The sequence below is a fragment of the Triturus cristatus genome, chromosome 5_1, assembly GCF_964204655.1.
Source record: "Triturus cristatus chromosome 5_1, aTriCri1.1, whole genome shotgun sequence".
Classification (NCBI taxonomy): Eukaryota; Metazoa; Chordata; class Amphibia; order Caudata; family Salamandridae; genus Triturus; species Triturus cristatus.
This window is the reverse complement of record NC_140587.1, coordinates 656,121,845-656,138,632: the sequence shown is the minus strand read 5'-3', so window position 1 is coordinate 656,138,632 and position 16,788 is coordinate 656,121,845. Positions and strand designations below refer to the sequence as shown.

Below are 16,788 nucleotides of genomic sequence, written 5' to 3'. Positions count from 1 at the left end.
ATGGTTATTGGAGGTGATTGGGGAAACCCCATTGCCACCGGAATTCTTCATATTGCCCAGTAAGGAAAAAATAGTCTTGGCTGGGTTGGAGCTCCCCAGAATTCTGCTGGCCACAAAGTCAGCCCGTGCTCTACGAATCTCTTTATGGTATGACTTAAGGGCTAATTGATATTCCAATTTGGCAGTCACATCATATGTGCGCCTCCAAACGCGTTCCAACCTTTTACAACCCTTTTTGGCTAAGGAGTGGGCTTCGTTAAACCACGGGTTAGATGGCCCGCGTCCTTTCCTTCCCCATTTCGCAGGGATGTAAGTGTCCAGGCCCGCCGTCAGCCAGTCCTGGTAACACTGATTCGCTGCATCAGCGCACACGGGTAGCTGTGATTGATGGCTAGATAACCAAGCGGAGAGAATCTCTGGGTTAAACCTATGCCAGGCGCGCTTTAAGGTCTTCAGAGGGCAGCTAGAGTCAACTTTAGTCTGAAATTGCAGGGAGAAGGAGACCAAAAAGTGGTCTGTCCATGCCTGTGGGACGGGAGAGCGCATTATGATTTGAGGGAGGTTAGAGATAACTGGTTCCAAGACATGGCCGGCTACATGAGTAGCTTCAAGCACACACTGCTTTAATTGAAAGGCTTCCAGGTCAGCCAAGAAACTACCAATCTCCGCCTGTTCGATGCTCTCAAAATGAAGATGACCCACTTTATTTAATAGTTCTTCCTTAAAGCTAGTTGCTGACCCGGCGGGCCTATAGATCAGGAGACCAGCCAATGAAAAGTTGTGTGTTAGCCCGATTTTAAACGAAGCGCATTCACAACCCACTATGGGTTCACTCTCCAAACTGACTCTATAAGCTTCCTTGACTACCATTGCCACCCCACCCCCTCTTCCCACCTCCCTATTCACAGATTTCAATATGTAACCAGGCGGGAGAGCCAGCCAGGGTATTGCTACGGCGTCCTGATTAAGCCAGGTCTCTGTAAGAAAGAGAGCATCTGGGGATTCATCAGTTAAAAGGTCGAAGACCTCAGCGTGATGTTTTGTCAGAGAGCGGCAATTGAGGCTTAGGAATTTGAATTGCTGAAACCCGGAGGGGCACGAAGTCCACTGTGCCGGAGACAGTTCGAACGGGCAAGACTTACAATGAAAAGGCAGCTCGTGAGGAAGCCATGGGGATGACGGACAAGTAGAGGTAGAAGCCAGGGCAATAATTTCTTCCCATGAATACACGATGGGATCAGGCATAGTAGCACCCACAGAACCTGCGCCCTGCGCCGGCCCGGCGCGGAGAGGCGCAGACGGGCTTGCCTTTGGTGTGTTAACGGCGTGCCCGCTGCGCGGTCGCGGCAATGTGCTCATTTATGTGCGTGTGGGAGGGTCCGGCCGGGCAACTGTACCGCCAACTTCCCCCCTGTCCAAGATGGCGAAGCTACTCCGACCGTCTCGGGGAAGTCAGCACAAGGATCCCAGTCTCTCCCACCGCCCGAGGAACACCCAAGCTGATGCAGGTTAGTTAAAAAGAAGATGAATAGAGGTTTGCTAATAAAACCCTGCGTATCAGTTAAAAAAATAAAAAGGAGTTAACAGAGGTTTTAAAACAAATGTAGTGTCACCAAATAAGCAATAAAAACAATACCAGTAACTGGCGTTTCACTCGCTCCCGGCTCAAGCCTCAGGAGCGGACTGCTAGCGCGGTCGCGGCAATGTGCTCATTTATGTGCGTGTGGGAGGGTCTGGCCGGGCAACTGTACCACCAACTTCCCCCCTGTCCAAGATGGCGGAGCTACTCCGACCGTCTCGGGGAAGTCAGCACAAGGATCCCAGTCTCTCCCACCGCCCGAGGAACACCCAAGCTGATGCAGGTTAGTTAAAAAGAAGATGAATAGAGGTTTGCTAATAAAACCCTGCGCATCAGTTAAAAAAATAAAAAGGGGTTAACAGAGGTTTTAAAACAAATGTAGTGTGGCCAAATAAGCAGTAAAAACAATACCAGTAACTGGCGTTTCACTCGCTCCCGGCTCAAGCCTCAGGAGCTGACTGCTGACAATGGTAGATACATGAGCCAGATGACTGAAATAAGAAAGAAGGGCACTGCACTATTGTTGACTCTTAGATCTGCATATACAAAATTAAAAGGCCCCACACTCGCGCTAATCATCCAAGTAGCGCAGGCGAAGGTACTTCCGACCTTAACATGTGGGAGTGAGGCACTGAAAGGACGGGAGAGTGCGATACTTGATAAAACTCTCACAAAGATTTACAGAACAGTTTCCAGCCCCTCCTCCACACATCACCAGCTCAAACAAGGCTGGAATTTGGAATATGTAGACAGGCGCTGGCCCATAAGGCAGCATTTATAATAAGCTGCCACAAGCTTAGGGCCCGAAAGGAAGGTACCCTGGCCTACCATTTATGGACTGAACTGGCCACAAAAGATAGGTCGGGCAGGAAACCACTACTTAAACCAAGCACTCAGCACACTTGGATTGGACACTACTTGAGACCTAACTACCAGCCATCAGGAATTCAAAAGGATGGCAAAAATCAGCACAAAATGACTTTCATTAATAGAAGATGAGGCCAGCCTCTCAGCACGGAAACACGGCTGAATAACATTATGCACTTACACATACCTGAAACGTCAGAGGTTCTTAAACAACCCCTAAAATGAAAGGACAACGTCACAGTTCATGAAGCTGAGGATGGGGGTAATCCCTATCCCATGTCACCTCCCAGCTTGGAAAAGGGGCAAGGAACAGGCAATGTGGCGGCTTTGCAACCAGCAAAAAGAGGACATAATACATGCACTGTGCCGTGCCACACCTTTCTAGAGGATAGGAGGGCTTTGCTACGAAGGGGGTGGATTGCTAAAGATATAAGATTCTGCAGGGAAGCAGTGCTTGCCTGTTTTGACCCATCTAAAATCATGCTAAATTGTGCCTTGGTCAAATTCATTCACCGCTTCTCCAGGAAGATAGAGGCCCAGGACCATGCAGGCTAAGTGCTGAGTAACCAATCGGCCATTACCAGGCCCTGTAATCCCCTGCCTCGATTACATCCCCCTAATGTCATCCCACCTTCTTACCTGAGACCATTGGACACGCCCTAGCAGTCACGATTGGGCTAGGAATCGCAGGTGTCTAGTTAAATTAACAAACCTTTCTATTTAAACCTGTCTCACTCTTTTATCAGTGTAACAATGTGAACTCCCCGGCTTCTTTTAGCTTTACACATGGACTCATATTGTTTTAAGTGTCTTTTTTACAAAGAGGCAACTTTTATGGAATATGTACATTTGGACTTGACGCCATTTCCTTATGTTGCAAAGGTTTTAATTAATCACGCAATAAAGTCTTTCTATAGCAAAAAAAAAAAAACGTCCTGGTTTCACACATCCATGTGGCGGTTTGCCATCGCATGCCGTGTGCCGCAACAGCCCTTCACACTCTAGACCAGGGGTACTCATAGTACGGCCCGCAGGCCGCCAGCGGCCCGACAAGCCTTTCTTGGCGGCCCGCGGACCTTGCAGACATCCTACCAGTGTTTTTTTTTTTTTTTTTTAAAGAGTGTCCTGTGTCCGCAAACACTGCCGGTTGCAGCAGTGCTCTATGGGGGCCGGGCGATTCCAGCGAAGGTCAGAGTGGAGATGCAGGGGCGCTAATAAGTGGTGAAATACAACAATGCCTCATTAACATGTAAGTGGTCTTTTAAAGACCTGTGAAGTACTCGGGTGCGGCCCGGCAGCTGTCTCAGCCCCAGCTGACACACACGCACACCAGGTGAGGTGACAGAGGGAGGGAGACACAGGGAGGCAGACAGAGGGTGACAGAGATAGGGTGACAGAGAGAGGGGGAGTCAGAGAGGGAGGGGAGACAGAGGGAGGGAGGGGGAGACAGAGGAAGGGAAACAGAGGGTGACAGACAGAGGGAGACAGAGGAGACAGAGAGAGGGAGGGAGACAAAGAGAGGGAGGGAGACAAAGAGAGGGAGGGAGAGGGAGACAGAGGGAAGGAGAGGGAGGGAGACAGGGAGGGATGGAGAGGGAGAGGGACACAGAGAGGGAGGCAGAGACAGAGGGAGGGAGGGGGAGGGAGACAGAGGAAGAGGGAGGGAGAGGGAGGGAGACAGAGGGAGGGAGACAGAGGGAAACAGGGAGAGAGAGGGAGAGAGAGGGAGACAGTCAGAGTGAGGGTGACAGAGGGTGAGAGAGAGGGAGTGAGATAGAGAGAGGGAGACAGTCAGAGTTAGGGTGACAGAGGGAGGGAGGGAGAGAGAGAGGTGTGTGTGTGTGTGCCGGGTCTGGTGGCTCAGTGGACGAAGGCGTCCGCTGCAGGGACCTGTGTTCAACCTCATGGTCAGTTTTTTTGTTGCTCTAGACCCGTCCCCCTCCCCCACTGACCCCACCGGTGCAGCCCTCGGCCACAAACCACAGTGTAAACTTGGCCCCCGAGAGAAAGTTTGTGAGTACCCATGCTCTAGACCTCCCTCAGCACACTGTTATGCTTCCCCAGTGGAACGGGCATGGCCGGGTCACAGCGAGAGGCCAGTGATGAGCAGAAAGCACAGCAAGAGGTTCGGATAGGAAGGTAGCTTTGGCTGCTCTACCATTCTTCCAAGGACTGAGGTAAATCTTTCCAGCTGTAAAAACTCAGCATCTCCTCGTGGCATTTCTTACTGCCTGTGTAGGGAGAGACTAGAGGGTGGGAGATCAGGGCCACATATCTGAGGGCTAGAGGTGAATATTGCAAGAGCTATGGGCCTGCACAGAGCTCCTAGCGGTGTTCTTCCTGCCAGCTGCCAAATTGTCCTTTATTTTAATGTTCCTAAACACTGTTGTGGCTGAGTCACAAAAACATTTATAACTACGAAAAGTAGTACTACAGGCGTACATAGTATATATTTGTGCGCCCATTTGTGAATTTCCCCTGAAATGTCTCACTCCCTATTTGTGAAGTTGCAAACAGTCCTTTCTATTTATTCTAACTGTATATGAATATGACCCCCATTTTCCAATTGTATTTCCATTTGTGATGTTGTGGGGCCAATTCATAAAGTCTTGTAAGTGTATGTACTGGAGTACTGTTTCATGTACTCTTACATGCCTTGGTGAATTGGCCCCACAGTGTTAAAGAAGCTTCCAATACTATAAATGTAAATATATGTCCCTAGATTTTGTTCAATAAACAAACTTTGCTCCCCACACCATACTCACTGCAGACGCTTAGAGTCTCCAAATTGTAAGAGACCCAGAGGGTTCTACGACCTAGCACATACATGCGAATGAATATTCTAAAAGGTAAGGCAGTTCATTTGTGTTCAACAGATTCAATAACCTGCCACACAGATCTCACAACCTCAAATACAGAGAAAATACCAACAATACAATTGAAACTTTAATTAAATATCATAAAATTACATAATATATGACAATGATTACACAATGTATGTTATGAATTAATTGGACATGGTAATGTGTGGAGAGATATCCCAATGCACTCTCTAATGCAACTAGAAATATCTCCTGACTTACAGTCAGAATATCTTTTCTACTCTGTATCAATTAACCTAACATACTCATCCTGGGGCACATTTTCTCCATCTACCCGCCTCTTGCTGGACTTTTTTCAAATTCGATTTTCTGTAATCTCTACTGTCCCAATTCCTTATTTAAATGACTGTTCAATTAAGTTCGTTACTTTGACTTCAATTCATGAAACCTAAAATAGCATCTTCAGACACTTGGGGGCATATTTCTGAGCCCATTGGGAAGTGTAGAATCACTCTTTGTGAGGCAATGGAGGCACAAACACCCAATTCATATTCATGAGGCCACGCAAAGCCACTTTGCATGGCTTTGAATTGCCTCATAAATATGGAGTAAGGCAAGGCAGCTCTGATCGCTGTGTTGCCTTACTCAGCGCAAGAGAGGCATTGCATGGGTGTTGTGCTTCGTGTTCCCACTCAGCTCCCTTGGTTTTTGACACTTTCCCAGTTTTAGGACTTGTAAACCTGGGAATATGTCATAATCTTGCCTACTGAGGTGAGGGTTAACGAGACGAAACATCTTTATTTCTCCTCTTTGTTTCTCTTTCTATGTGTGCTGCATTCTATGGGTTGTTTTTGTGCAGAAAGGTCCCCTCTCCTGCACACAAACAATACTGCTGACAACACAGGCACTTGCAATAAGGTGCAAGGGTGCCTGCGTTGGTGCTAGGTCGCCAAAACAGCGTCAGTGCAGAGGAAAAGGGCAGGTATTAACTGTATTGGATAATTACGGTGCATTCTTGCCCTTTCCCAGTGGCACAGGGCAACACAGCAAGGGAACTTGCTTCACTGCCCTGCACCACCAATCCAATAAATATGCCCCTTGCTGTTTATTCAAGGCCACTGTCCTTCTTACTATGAACCTACATTCACCTCCTTAAATGGTTTAAAATGTTAACACTTAAACTTCTTGCGTATATAATAGTCTATTGATGCCTTTACCTCTGGCGTTGATCAGATCAAATCTATGTACCTTTGAATGTTGATATACTTTCTACACACCTATCTCCACCAACTTACCAGGACCATTTAATCTCTCCTTGAACCCTCATTTAGCACCCAAATCATGCTGACAACCACTGATTTCTCAAACATTTTCACTTCACAATTCGTCTCATATTCCTCTAATCTTATCCACCCGCCCCCTTTACTCCCAGTCCCTTAAAAAAATGGCCATATGCTGCCTCTTGACAATTGCCCTCCCCACCCAATACAGAAGCACCCAGCCTGAAAGCAACTACTATCCCATCTGGTAAAACAATCACTACTTACCCTTTTTAAAAGCCATTGGATAAACCAACTAACCTCTTCTTTTTACCCAATGAGTTGCTGTATACCCGGTACACAATGAAAAACCATTGCAAGGTGTAGCTCAGTGTTTGGCTCTTGGTACCTTGGCTTCTTGGAGAACCTACAAGCCCTATATATCCTCGCTACCAAAAGGGTTCAGCGGATGTAACAGTATATTGCTTTTGAAAATATGCCATAATCAGAGGTTACATGTGAAAATGTAGGACAAATGGCTGTTTTTTTAACTCAATTTCAAGTTTTTTTTTTATTTCAACTGTAACTTTCTATAGGAAAACCTTGAAGTATCTACACAAATGATGCCTTGGTGAATTCTGAATAGTCTACTTTTCAGAAACGTATATCTTTCCGGCATCCACCATTGGTTTCACACTCATTTCTACCACTAACTGGAAGGAGATTGAAAGCACAAAAATGGGAAACATGGGCTATGTCCCTGTAAAATGCCAAAACTGTGTTGCAAAATTTGGTTTTCTGTTTCAAGTCTGCCTGTTCCTGAAACCTGGGAAGAGGGTGCTTTCCCGCAAATGGCTGATGCCATTTGAGGGAAAAACAAAGACAGACGCTTTCTTCTGCAGTACTTTTTTCCCATTTTTCCCAAACCCCCAAAATGTAGCTGTATTTTGACTAATATCTTGGTTCCCTTCAGGGGAATACACTTACATTGGATACCTTTAAAATCCCCAGAACGTTGGGAAAAAAATTGGCATGGATACCTTATGTGGATAAAAAGTTATGGGGGTCTGTTAGAAATGAGATTTCTGGTTGGCTAGGGCATGCGCCTAAGCCAGGCAGAAACCACCACACTAGTCAAGGCAAGGGAGTTACAAACCGAAGATAACCCCTGCTCATCCCCTTGGTAACTTGGAAAAGCTGTGAGGCTTATCCCAGAGGCAATTTGTAAAGCTTTTGCGCAACACACTTACACAGCAGCAACACACTAGGCACAATACAAAGAAACTCCACACAAGGTTATGTGAAAATAGCCTTTGTATTATCCTTAAAACACATTAGAACATATTCACATATATACACTGTGCCACCTGGCATGACTTTACAGAGATTACATACACCACAGGGCCAATCGGGCACTGTCATAACATCACAACTCATAGTTAGAGAAGACAACCAGTAACTACTGGCAACATTGCAAAGCGTAATCAGCAACGGTGCACCATAATCAGTTATAAGGTGCACACATCACCTGTGCACTAAAGCACATTACATTCCCTCAGCAGAAGCCTTACAGTAGGGGTCACCCTGAGCATAACACATTATGCATAACATCAACAGCCGTGCACCATAGTAACACCTGCCACAGTGCACATCTCCTTAGCCCTTCTCAGGCATAAATGTAATTGCTCATATGCAACAATATCTCTAGGAGCCCACTGACCTCCAATCGGCAGTCCCAGCGCCTCCGTGCTCACCACCTGGACTGCGTGGTGATTTCTGTGGAGGTTCCTTCCTCCACCAAGGCTTGGGGGCCTCCTTCGAGGTTTACCCCGAGCTTCCAAGATCCACAGCAAGGCCTTTGCCCCAGAAGTAGGGCTGTGGGGCCATGTATTACTCCGGCAGCTTTTTACTACCATTCGGGGCAGCTGCTACCCTGGCCCTGCGTGATGACCCCGACTCAGCTCCTCACCTGGTTCTTCTTTTCGTTACGAGCTGGGAGAGGGGGAGTGCTGCTTTCCCCAGTGCAGACAAATCAAAAAGCTCCTGCACCAACGTTGCGGCGCGTCCGGGATCCTCCAGGATCTCCCAGACTGCCATTGGCCAAACTTCCGAAGTAGAGATGCCAGTGCCTTCTCAGCCGCATTGAAAGCGCGTCGAACACCTCGCCCACAAGTACGCAACAGCCGCCTGACTTCCGGTTGCAGGCACATTCTGCCCTCAGCGTCCGGAGCTCTCAATGGCTCCAGTCGTCGCCCCAGAGGCTGTAGGCACACTTCCGGCCTTAGCAACCACACGGGGCTCTCCTTCTGCTTATAGGAGCCCCACCCACAGTCAGGCTTTCGACACTGCCTGACTTTTGCTTTGCGGCCGTTCTCACCGTAGTCGCTACTACTGGTGAGCCTGATTATAGCTATTGCTAAAGGTTCTTCCACAAGCAAAGGATGGCCTTATACCATTTCTGAGTTGGCAGAATTGTATTCAAAGTTGGTGGAGAACTTCTCTGCAGAGACATCTGATATGAGGGAATTATTGAAAGGAACTCTAAGTTTGAATGGTCTGAATGCCATAATATTTATTGAAATTAAGAATCCAATCAATAAAGCACACAATTTACAAGGTTTTGATGAACCCTCTACCATTATTTTTTTAACAACTGATGCAAGTGGCAAAGGGTTAGGTGATGTACAAATTAATAAGCCTAGTAAAGAGGTGATACTTGCTGTTGCCTCTTGTTCATTTTCATCAACAGAAGAAAGTGCTCTGTTATAGAGATTGAGACATTAGTTTGTGTGAGCACTTGAACATTTTGGAAACATTTTGTGAGGAAGAAATTTTATTTTAAGGTGTGATCGCAATCATTTAATACAACTGTTATCCATAGAAGCATTATTTAGGGCTTCTGCAAGAATTGCCAGAGTTTTTGTGTGGTTGCAGGATATTAGATATATGGCCCAGTGTGTTCCTGCAGCAAAGAATGTTGCAGCTGTTCTTTTAAGTAGGCTGGCTTTACCTCTTAAAGAGACTGACATGGACCCATGGATTGAGTACTGTATAGCAGGAGTGTTTCAAATTGGCAGTGCTAAAATGATAAAATGATAAAGTAGATCTAAAAGAGAATTTGAGAGTATTTGGGGGAAGTAAGAAACCAATCGAGTGCAGAATTCGCCCAACTGGAATCAGAAAGATAATTATTGCTCTTTATCATGAAGGACACTCTGCTTTTACTCTCACTGACCGCAATGTAAAAGACCAATATCGGTGGCCCGAAATTGACCTTGTGTCAGAAAGATTTGTTGGGTCATGCATAGACTGTGAGAAAGCAATAGGCCACACAAAACCTTAAACCCGCCCATGAGCTGGTTAGGTTGTCCGCAACGCAACTTATCTTGAGAATATATAGCTGTGGATATTATGGAAACTATATCATGGCATGATCTAAGTAGCAAATGCAGCATTGTGTTGATTGTTAGGTTTTCAAGATAGATTGAATCGTGCATAGTAGATAAAGTTCACACAAAAAATGAAATCAAATTCTTAGATGAAGTCTTTTTAAGAGAAGAATCTCCTGCATCTATTATTTTAGATACTGGTGTACAATTCAAATCTGAAGAGATGATACATTTTTCGAATCATAATGGTATTACACAGACATTTTCTGCACTTTACCTTCCTATTAGTTATTGTGGAAACGGATAGCAGAGTAATAAAAGCAATAATACAGCTGGCTAATAATGGCAACACAATTTGGAACAAGGAATTAAAGAGAATGCGGTGGCCATATGCAGTAAATCTTCTTTATTTTATAGGGGAGAGTCCATCTACCTTCATGAGTGGGTGCATTCCATATTTCAAGGTTACCCTTGATGGATAAAGAGTGGTAAGTTGGTAAGAGGTAGTGCTGAAGTGGTGAAAATTCACATTCTTTTTTCTCAGAATGAAAATTGTTAAAGTTATAAAAAATACTGTGAAATTGGAAGATGGCAGGATGTCGCATGGAAGTGGTACTGCTGTTGAAAGACATTGTAGTTTTGGTATGAAACACGCTCCTGGATGTGAATTAGTACCAGTTAGTAATTATTTATGTTTAGACACCAGGAGTAGTGATTTTGAAAACCAAAGGGAATTGCCTGCTCATGACTTCCATGCTTTAACATTTCGGTCTGATTTATTGACTGGTTTATTAACGGAAGGGAATAGAGGGAAAGAAATACGTCTTGAGCAGAAGAAAGTATTAGAACTATTACAAATGGAAAATTAATAAGGAAACCAAAAACTGTAGAAGCATATGATTGTACTTTTTTTGTTTTGTTTTTTGTTTTTTATGAAAAGAGGGGATGTATGTAATGCATGTTCGTTGCGTTCATATCGTTGGTGTTTTAGGAAGGCAGAGCGGTGCAATGCTCTTTCTTTGCTGTTCCATAGTCCATGTTGATTATATCGGCAGACTTGGAACGTGGGGAGATGGATCACCAAGGGGAACAACCTTTACAACGCAACTTTTACAACGCACTACCATTACAACGAAACTATTACAACGCAAATGCTGTGACAACGCATGCCATTACAACGCAAGTCTTTACATCGACTTGCACTAGATGGCGTGCTAACATTAAAAATAGTGTAGTTTACTTTCCAAACACCTTCCCTACTGCAACGTGGACTGGAGTTAGAATAGTAAATTACCCTTTTTTAATGTTAGCACGCCATCTACTGCAAGTCGATGTAAAGACTTGCGTTGTAAAGACTTGCGTTGTCACAGCATTTGCGTTGTAAAAAATTCGTTGTAACAGCATGCGTTGTAAAAGCATGCGTTGTAACGACATACATCCGATCACCAAGGCACAGCTGATGCTGTCGGTACCTTGGTGCTCACCCGCTAAGGGCCTATTCAAGGAGGTTGTCACAGATAAAGATATCTACAAATCTGTATCATTCGGTGTGAGCAGTTTATTACAATACCTGTTAGTTTGCCTACAAGTGCCCTAACTCCTGTGCTGACTGATTTTAAGAGCCACTCTTTCCTGGAGTGTACAGCTCTTTTATTGTAACGCGTACGCTTGAGGGTTTATTTTCCATTTCCTACTTTCATAATACAGTAATTAGTGACACCAACTCCCTGGCGACGCTGTGCACTGACTGAGTCGCTCTCTGCCCAAACAAAGCTGTATTGTAAACAATGATAAACACTCGACTCTTCGTTTTATGAGCGTCTTCCGTCCATAGTACTTTCCCCAGTTTTCCTCACGTACCAGGGGACGGGCCTCCTTTGATCTCTTCCGGGCACCCACGTTTCGCAGCTAGAAGGTTGGTTTGGCATCATTTAATCTGATCTATTTTTCTGCACAAAACGCTAGCGCTTTCTGTTTACAAATGAAGTAAATATTTATTTCTCTGCCAGCATTCAGTCACTACTTTGCCCTGTTACGGCTCTCAGGGATGTATCACATCACACAGTCCTCTGCAGTCCGGAAAAGCAAGAAAACAGGGCGGCTACCTTTCCCACGTGAACAAAATGCCCTTCTTTTGGGAGGCATTCATGCCTTAAGCACACGGCACTTCTCTTTGGGAACAGGGCGACAGCCTGCAGCTTCACAGTGAGATCGGACATGTTCGGGATAACAATAACATTGATTTGGACGCCTGGTGCCGAGTCCTACGTGCAGCCAAATTAGTTGTGCTGGGTCATGGTGCCACATTGCAAAGGTACGTTGGCACGGAGCACAGCACTCTCGTGGCATAGGCATTAGGCAAGGAAGTAGACTGCATCCTCACTCATATTTCAGAGATCTGATTGAACATAATTCATCAAGGAAAAAACTGAAGACTAGGATGTATGTTCCCAAGAAAATATGCTCTTGTTCATAACATAGGTGGAGATGATTGAAAGGGCTTTAAGTCTTATTTTGTGGCTGATTTCCCAAAAAGATCTTGCATGGGAAGTTAACATATGAGGCGAGGGTAAATTGAGGTGTCATATTTAATTAAACTTGACTTTATTCTGATATCAGTGATTATTAACTGGGCCAGGCTGATGAAGACAGCTGCATAGGGGTGCGGACGTCGATACAGAACAACTGGTAATGTCTGTCTTGCATCAGTCTGCACCTCCTTCTTCGGCTCTTAACTCCCCCCCCTTGCAATTTTCCCTATTGTGGCACGTGGCCGACAGGCTCTGTGGGCACTCCATGGTGCAGGGTGATGGGGCTTGAACCATTCCAATCTGCTCATGGATGTAATGGCCGTGCCCGATGCCAGGCATGCATTCATGGTATGCTTTCTCTTCTTCCTGAAAACCCTGTCAATGATGGAATCTTTGGTCTCCGGCATCTTGGACCTCTTTTTTCAGTGGTTAAGCAGGAAACCTGCTGTTATATAACTACATGTCTTCTGCTGTTTTTCACTTCACATGATAGTCAATGTTGTACCACACCCTAAGTAACAGCTACCAAACAACTTTCATTGAACCCAAAGCTCGTCTTTTATATGCTGGTCCTGATAGGCACAGGTTTGGCCACACCCAGTTTGTGCTTTATCTGCCTTGCTGTTGACAGTGAGTGATGAGCAACGCCCTGATCTCCTCCTTAAAACCTGTCTACCATGAGTGTAAAATCTGCGAAGCGGGCCACACCATCTGCTCTAATGCTCAAGGACTCAGAAGAGCCCAACATCGTCCTTTATACGTTTTGCAAAGATCTCTCAGTTGTGGGAAGTAACTTAACATAACGTAACATGAGGTAACGTAACGTAAACATAGCATAACGTAACGTCTTGTAATATAAATAATGTGATAGCATAATAAAACAATTTTCTATTCATTCAGCAACCTTTTCCCCAAAAACAGTGGCGCAATGTAGTGCCCCTGGAAAGGAGGCATTGAATTAAGGAGAGTGCCTAAAGGAAAGGAGTGTGACCAGATACTACTGAATATCGACCCCCAGAAGTGTAGATTTACTAGTCCTAACTCCACATCTGCATATCTTTAAGATATATGTCCTACATGTCCCATGTGGGTACATATATGTGGAGTTTGATATAGAAAATCCAGACCAACTTACCTGTTGATATTTGAGTTTTTACACTTTGTCCCTGGTATTCTGGGTGTTTGATATTCTGCTTTCTATATTCAGAGGAGCTTATTTACAAGGCACTTGCGCCACTTTTACGTCATTTTAAACATGGGGAAAGTGACGCAAAAGTGGCTCAAGGGGCTTGTAAATCTGCCCCAAGGTATATAAAATGGAAGAATGTCCAAAGAGTCCAAGTTGATCGGCAAGAGCTCTTCCGACCATGGCAGACAACATCCTACACTTTATACTAGAACAGACTAGAACAGAGTGCCATGAGGTGAAAGTTGGAGTACGACCGAGAGGAGAACTAAGCGGACAATGAACACCATGATCCAGATGAATTCCCTGGAATTTGATTACCAGACACCTAACAACCGAGTGCACAATGAAGCCTCAGATGGACATTTGAAAGATGATATAGGGCCAGATGTATGAAGGTCCTGTTTTGTGGTTTCCTAATTGCAAATCTTTGTGATTCGCAATTAGGAAATCGCAAAACGGAATGCATGAAAGTGTGTTTAACACTTTTAGGGATTCCTAGGGGATCGTAAATGACCTACCTCATGAATATTAATGAGGTAGACGCGACCCCCATAGGAATCGCAAAATAAAGCAATTATTTTTTTCTGAAATGAAGCCCCTTTTCCTTAAAGGAAAACGGTATGCGTTTAAAAAAAGAAAAGAATTGCTTTCTTTTCATGTTTTAGGAGGGGGCAGTGATCCGTGGGACCACTGCCTGCTCTTACAAAATGATTTTACTAACATTCACAAAGGGGAAGGGGTCCCTTGGGGACCCCATCCTATTTGCAAATGCGTTACCACCTACTTGAAGTAGGTGGTGAAATGCGAATGTTTGGCGACTGCATTCACGATCACAAAACATTCATGCATACCGTTAGGTTTCGCTATTTGCAAGGGACACCCTAAATACACCCCTTCCAAATAGCGAATCGCAAACCCATTTTGCGATTAATCACAAAATTGGGTTTGCTGCATCAGGAATGCATTTTTTGCAATCGCAAACGAGTGATTCTGCGAATCGGCCCGTTAGCGAGGAGCAAAATGCATGATGCATCTGGCCCATAGATATTTACGCACAGAGATAGCTACCTGCCCTTAGTGATCATTTTGATTCTTAAGGGAGGAATGTCCTACGACTGTGTTAAATTATTTTCGGGGTTTTTAATTTTTTGCATTAATAATAACGATTAAAAATAGACTATCATCTCCACCGCATCCCATTCTATAGATGTTTACAGCTTAGGCATGCACTGACACCATATATCCGGTCCTTGGTGGATTTGCCGGAGTTTCACCCACTGGAGAGGCGTTTGATGATGGGAGACCTGGGCACCAACATTATTAGACAAATTTACCAAACACTGATCACACTTAGGCAAACTACATTAGGCACGCTACGTACGACATGGGAAGCGGACATTCCAGATCTCACGGCGTACAACTGGACCGAGGCCCTGGCAAGACCCCTCTGTGCCACTATCGCAACACGATACCGCCTAATCCAGTTTAAATATGTGCATAGAGGAGGGGACCTTTCTACATACAGTGTGGAGCAGTAGGGCACTTCAGCGACTTACCCTGGATCCCTAACTGTTCCTATTACACAGCACAGATGGGATTGGGGGAAACAGATATAAGCAACAACTCTTATTCCTGGGGCTCACATTGGTTATGCGGGACATAGCCCAGCACTGGAAGGGGACCTCTCCACCATCAGTGGGTGGTTGGAAGCGTGCCATGGACAGATGCATGGGGACGGAAATAGCAGTGTTCAGCGTGCAGTGCTGCCCACAAAAACATAAGATCTGGTCACGCTGGGCAGAATACAGGGGCATAGAGCTGCCCCTGCACAATCCCCAGCATCTTCCATCGAGCAGGAAATACACTCACACTGCCATAAACATTCCCACGACAAGCAGACCCTGCCACCTAAACAAACTCGACATGTATTCTTCACGGGGTGGGGTGAGGTGCATTGCCTGTGTCAGAGTTGCCTTAGTAGTTTTCCTTTATGCCTTTGCTGATGTTTTGAATTATCTGTACTATTCTGTAATATATTCTAATTTGATGCATGTAATGGCCACCCTGGCCGTGATGTACTGCCAAAAATATCAATAAAATTTGTTATATAAAAAAAAAAGAAGAATGATTACAATAACTTGTTCAAATTCAATTTTGCACAGATAGGCTGTAATAACATGATTATATTTGAAATTAATTTTGTATGATGTATAAAAGTGTGTTTATTAATGTGTTTTACTTTTGCCTCATTTTCCAGTTATATGCCATCGCAGACAAGATGGATGCCATTGCTGTCTCCCACTCTTGCCTTCTCCCATGCATGCATCTTCTACCCACAGGCTCTGCACAGCACAGTCAAGTTGATGTGTAATGGTTTATTTCCACTGTTATGATTACTTTGCAGTCGATTAATTTTCTCCTGTTGCCTATGTTTTGAAAAATTATCAAGGTCCCTTTTACTGCCTTGCATTGTGCATACTAGTTCATTTATTCGCTGAAAGTTCTATAGTTTATATGTTTCATATTTGTAAGAACATCTCCAGATGGTATTAGCATACAGGACTAAAACAAGCATTGGCATAGCCAATAGGTCTCGCCTTTGGGGCCTTATAAGTGTTTAGCCAGAGCTATTGACTTTGCCAATGTCTTTAAGCTGTGCTGTAGAGAAGTGTGGCTGATGTGCAGCATGCTGAAAAGTTATAATAAAAAAGTGTCAGAAGCATTTTTGTTTCCTTATATATGACCAAGAAGGCATTATGTACAACTGAACGACCATATTAAAAAAAGTATTTACAATAAAACATTTCCTCAGTTTTCTTTTGTTCTTGCAATGCTGGCAACTTTTTTCTGCCTCTTCCAATGGTTGTTTTTTAAAGCATTTTTTTGAGGGGGCATAAACAATCGGAGGGTGAAGGTTGGGAACTAGTACCTGTATTATAACAGTAACAGCGGCCAGACGCTAGGGGAGAATCAACAGATGCCAGAATCCGAGAGCAGGCTTAGGTGGTGCTGAGTGATGCTGAGGTGGTAGTGGTGGTGGTGACTGGTGTGGAGTCGATGCTGAGGTGATGCTGAATGATACTCAGGTCTTGCTGAGTGATGATTATGTGGTGGTGTACTAGTGCAAAGGTGATGCTGAGTGATACTGATGT

The 16,788-nt window shown here is 44.7% G+C and overlaps 1 long non-coding RNA gene across 1 annotated transcript in view; it reads left to right on the top strand.

Moving 5' to 3' along the window:
* Nucleotides 1–16,430, top strand: part of LOC146831340 (uncharacterized) — a 93,445-nt gene extending 77,015 nt beyond the window's left edge. Inside the window, exons 3-4 of the long non-coding RNA XR_014961270.1 lie at nt 10,334–10,404; nt 15,894–16,430. This is a non-coding gene — a long non-coding RNA (uncharacterized LOC146831340). The remainder of the gene's footprint in view (nt 1–10,333; nt 10,405–15,893) is intronic.
* Nucleotides 16,431–16,788: the final 358 nt, after the last annotated feature.